The sequence below is a fragment of the Lampetra fluviatilis genome, chromosome 48 (assembly GCF_964198595.1).
Source record: "Lampetra fluviatilis chromosome 48, kcLamFluv1.1, whole genome shotgun sequence".
Classification (NCBI taxonomy): Eukaryota; Metazoa; Chordata; class Hyperoartia; order Petromyzontiformes; family Petromyzontidae; genus Lampetra; species Lampetra fluviatilis.
In genome coordinates, this window is record NC_136322.1 from 8397134 (window position 1) to 8403061 (window position 5928).

Sequence of the window (5928 nt, forward strand, 5' to 3'; positions counted from 1 at the left end):
GGAATTATACTATTTGGTTCTTTCGGTAAAGTCACGTAGGTATAAAATAAAATGAATCACGACGTTTTGGGCGCAACACAAGCGTCCATCATCAGGTGGGAAAGCCAAGCCTCGAATCAAGATTTGCAGGAATTTCTCTTTGGTCACGTAGAAAGAAATCAAATTCAATAATAACGAACTGTATAATAATGTATTTAATTTGATTTATTTCTACGTGACTTTACCGAAGGAACCAAAGAGTAAAAAAAAAAATAGCTTCGTTTCTTTTTTATTGTAGAATACGCAACACGGACACACAAACACAACATTGGATATACATGTATATAACTCATCTTCTTGGTTCTTTCGGTAAAGTCACGTAGAAGGGAAATAATAAAATAATTAAAATAAAACATAATAAAATACAATTCTCACGACGTTTCGGCCACAACTATTATTCTCCTCGGTAAAGCCCACTACTGAGCTGAATAGCTCTTTTTTCAGAACCAGAATCATTATTTGTACTGGAGGATTCCTATGAGCCCTGAAGCTCTTTTACACAGATGTCCACGAAGCAAGCTGGCCGCAAACGATATCTCAACGAAGTGGCTTCTCGGGTAGAAATGTACAGCAGCCAAAATACTCTGAATGCACGTTGGTTCTCAATGTGGAGCGAAAAAACCGGAGAGCCCGGAGACAAATCCACGCAATCACGGGGAGAGAGACACTCAAACTCCAAACCATACAATACGCATCAAGTCGGGATCGAACCCACGACCGCCTGCATGCCAGGAGAGGCAATTACATCTGCTAGCCACCGCGGCATCCACAACCGGACTGCACACGCCTGTCCACTCTGTCAATCACCGCCGCACCGCCTGACTATGAATAGAAGCCCAATTGAAGACTTCACCCCAGACCTGACCTTTACGCACCCAGCCACGAACGACATCCATGACCACGGGGGATAGATATAATAGCAGCAGCGGCAGTGACGGGAGCGTCATCGTCATCATCGTCATCAGCGGGGCAGGACTTTAGGGCAGTTACCTCATTTCAGAAGGACCTTTGAGACCAATTAAAGTTGCGGAGCGACGGGTCGCCTCGTCATTGAAGTGACTTTACGGTGGCGTAATTGCGTCAATTGATGGGAGACTAATTCAGATTAATACGTAATTTGTCCGCGTGTATTAATGGGCACGCGCTCATCAAATACCACGCTGTATACGGCGTGCTGCGGACAATGCTGTGGCGGGTCTGGCTCGTTTGTGGTTCACTGACACCAGTAAGCTGATGGGTCACGAAACTGAAACTATAAGCAAGTTAGTTAATTTACCAGAAGCGACCTGGCCACAAAATGGGAGCTCAACGAAGTGGCTTATCATCATCATCATCATGATCACGTGGAAATTCATCGATTCTAAACGTGGAGAGAAAAAACGATTCTGAACGTGAAGAGAAAAACCGGAAGACCTGGAGAAAAATCCACGCGACCACGGAGACGAGAGACACCGCAAACTCCAAATATACAGCAGCAGGCGTCAGGGTCGGGATCGAACCCACGACCTCCTGTACACCAGGCGAGGTAGTTAACATCTCCTAGCCACCCTGGTGATAGAGAGAGACGCAAGATTCCAAACAAACAGCAGGCATCAGGGTCGGGGTCGAACCCACGACCTCCTATATAACAGGCGAGGTAGTTAACATCTCGCCACCGCGGCGTCGGGGTTGGGAACGAACCCACGACCTCCTGTATGCCAGGCGAGGTAGTTAACATCTCATAGCCACCCTGGTGATAGAGAGAAAGACGCAGACTCCAAACAAACAGCAGGCGTCAAGGTCGGGATCGAACCCACGACCTCCTGTACACGAGGCGAGGTAGTTAACATCTCCTCGCCCACCGTGGTGATGATGATGAGAGAGAGAGACGCAGACTCCAAATATACAGCAGCAGGCATCGTCAGAGTCGGGATCGAACCCACGACCTCCTGCACACCAGGCGAGGTAGTTAACATTTCCTAGCCGCCGTGATGATGATGAGAGAGAGAGAGACGCAGACTCCAAATATACAGCAGCAGGCGTCAGGGTCGGGATCGAACCCACGACCTCCTGTACACCAGGCGAGGTAGATAACATCTCCTCACCCACCGTGGTGATGATGATGATGACGAGAGAGACGCAGACTCCAAATATACAGCAGCAGGTATCGTCAGAGTCGGGATCGAACCCACGACCTCCTGCACACCAGGCGAGGTAGTTAACATCTCCTAGCCACCCTGGTGATAGAGAGAGAGACGCAGACTCCAAACAAACAGCAGGCGTCAAGGTCAGGATCGAACCCACGACCTCCTGTACACCAGGCAAGGTAGTTAACATCTCCTCGCCCACCGTGATAATGATGATGAGAGAGAGAGAGACGCAGACTCCAAATATACAGCAGCAGGCGTCAGGGTCGGGATCGAACCCACGACCTCCCGCATACCAGGCGAGGTAGTTAACATCTCCTAGCCACCGTGATGATGATGAGAGAGACGCAGACTCCAAATATACAGCAGCAGGCGTCAGGGTCGGGGATCGAACCCACGACCTCCCTTGGTTCTTTCGGTAAAGTCACGTAGAAGGGAAGTAATACAATAATAAAAATAAAACATCATAAAATAATTCTCACGACGTTTCGCCCACAACGCAAGCAGCCGTCCTCAGGTGAAGACCAGGTCTGTCGGGGAGACATCTCCTAGCCACTGTGATGATGATGATGAGAGAGAAAGAGAGACGTGACTTTACCGAAAGAACCAAAGAGTATGGATTCCTGCAGTCACGAAAGCTTCACATCAAGATTAAAGGCTGGCCAGGCTTGTTGTGAACTTTAGAAAGACTCCCCAACAGCGTTATCTCTCTCTCTCTCTCCTAGGTGGTGACCAGATAATATTTCCCACCCCCATCACACCCCCGGACCTTCAAACGGCGAGCGAAAATGTCCATTTCATTTGAAGACCTTACAATTGAGCAACCTGCTAGCCCCGAGGCATGGTACCAGGTGACCTTTCGTTTGCCCCAAACGACCGCCTTTGCGAGGTTGTCCGTGTTTAGCAAACGTTTGAACCCCACGCCCCTTGTGACATAATTCCTCGTCGATAAATGGCACCGGATTGAGGGCTCCACGTTCACTCTGAGCGCGCTCGATCTCTGTCACGTCCGACCAGTCCCAGCGTCCTAGTCGAGCCTGCAACGCCGATGAGCACGGTGCGAGAGAAGTTCAACGTACGTGCGTATACACTACACTGTACACTACACTACACACTACACTATACACTACACTATATACTACACTATACACTACACTATACACTACTATATATACTACACTATACACTACCCTCAACACTATACACTACACTATACACTGCTATAGACTACAATATACACTACACTCTACACTACACCATACACTACACTATAAACTACACTATACACTACACTATACACTACACTATACACTACTATATACACTACACCATACACTACACTATACACTACTATACACTACACTATACACTACACACTACACTATACACTACACTATACACTACACTATACACTACACTCTACACTATACAATACACTACACAATACACTGCTATACACTACACTATACACTACACTATACACTGCACTATACACTACTCTCTACACTACACTCACTCATGCACTCACCCATTATCTCACTCACTCAACCATCTACTCACTCACCCATCCAATCACTCACCCACTCGCCCATCCACTCAACCATGCTCTCGCTCACTCGCACACTTGCACGCTCACCCACTCACCCACTCACCCACTCAGTCACCCATCCACTCACTCACCCAGCCACTCACCAACTCGCCCATCTACTCACCCACTCACTCACCCATTCAATACTCACCCACTCGCCCATCCACTCAGCCATTCTCTTGCTCACCTATTCACTCACTCACACATCCACTCACCCAAACACCCATCCACTCACCCACTCACTCACTCACTCACCCATCCAATCGCTCACCCACTCGCCCATGTACTCAGCCATTCACTCGCTCACCCTCTCACTCGCACACTCACCCACTTACTCACCCATTTACTCACCAATCCACTCACCCAATCACCCATCCACTCACCCTTCTACTAACTCACTGACCCATCCAATCACTCACCTACTCGCCTATCCACTCAGCCATTCCCTCGCTCACGCGCACATTCACCATTCATTCACCCATCCACTCACTCGCCCATCCACTCACCCATCGACTCACCCAATCTGTCACTTGCACACCTATTCTCTCACTCACCTAATCACTCACCTACTCACCCATCAACGCACCCACCCATCCATTCACCACTCGCCCATCCAATCACTCACCCACTCGCCCATCCAATCATTCGCCCAATCACTCACCTATCCATTCACCCACTCACTCACCCATCCACTCACCCACTCGCCCATCTAATCGCTCACCCAATCGCCCATCCACTCAGCCATTCTCTCACTCACCCACACCCTCACTCACACACTCACACACTCTCTCACTCACCCATCTCAGTCATCCATCTCTCTCTCTCTCTTGTTCGTCCATCACCCACACACTCACTCACCCAGTCACTCACACTCACCCACTCTCTCACCCACTCACCCGTTCTCTTATTCACTCGCTCGCACAAAGATCCCCCAGATACTCTTTAACAAACTACTACACGGTCTTCTTTGGTTATTTCGATAAGGTCACGTAGAAAGAAAATAATAAAATAATAATAATAATAAAAACAAAAATTCACGACGTTTCGATTGCAACACAAGCGGTCGTCATCAGGCGGAGTCAAAATTTAGACCACCATACGATTTCAAAAATAATGTTGTACCAGGTGTGACTCCGCTGAGCTGCGTAGGACTTTATCCAGAAGCCACCTGGCCACAAATGACGCCTCGACGAAGCGTGGCCGAATCCTCATCCCCTTCATCACCGTCGCGTGGGAATGAATAGCGGCAAGTTGAACAGCGTAGCAGGCTTTCGCTGCCAATATCATCCATAAGGGGCCGTCCATAAATGACGTCACGCACCTAGGGGGGGGGCGGGGTCAGACATTTGTGACAATGTGTGACGAGGGGGGGAGGGGGGTTTGAGAAATGTGACGTCACGTAAAAATGCGCAACTTTAAATAAATATCGACAACACGTTCTACTTAATTAAATATACTTTTTAATAAATGTTTTCTTCTACAACATCAGTGTGGTTAGGGACCGTCCAGAAATGCCGTCACGCACCTAGGGGGGGGGGGCGGGGTCAGACATTTGTGACAATGTGTGACGAGGGGGGGAGGGGGGTTAGAGAAATGTGACGTCACATCAAAATGTGCAACTTTAAATAAATATAGACGACACGTTCTACTTAATTAAATGTACTTTTTAATAAATGTTTTCTCCAACAACATCAGAGTGCAGCGCCACATTAAATACGCACTACAATGACAATAGTTTAAAGCGATTTGAAGCATTAAATTTCGATTTAAAGCTTTCGTGACTGCAGGGATTCATCTTCTTGGTTCTTTCGGTAAAATCACCTAGAAGGGAAATAATAAAATAATAAAAAATCATTCTGTTATATTTTATTATGTTTTATTTTTATTATTTTATTATTTCCCTTCTACGTGACTTTGCCGAAAGAACCAAGAAGATGATTTGAAGCATGTTTTATTTTCAAAATGGAAATATGGTTTGGGGTGGGGGGGGGGCAGAGCTTTGTGACGTCATATTTGAGGGGGGGTCTGACTTTTTGTGACGCCGTGTGACGAGGGGGGGGGGGTCAAAAATCGTCCAAAATCGCGTGACGTCATTTATGGACGGCCCCTAATATAGGGGGGGGGAGAGTGGGTTTGGGTTGTATCGCTTAAACAGCGGCAGACACATAACTAGAA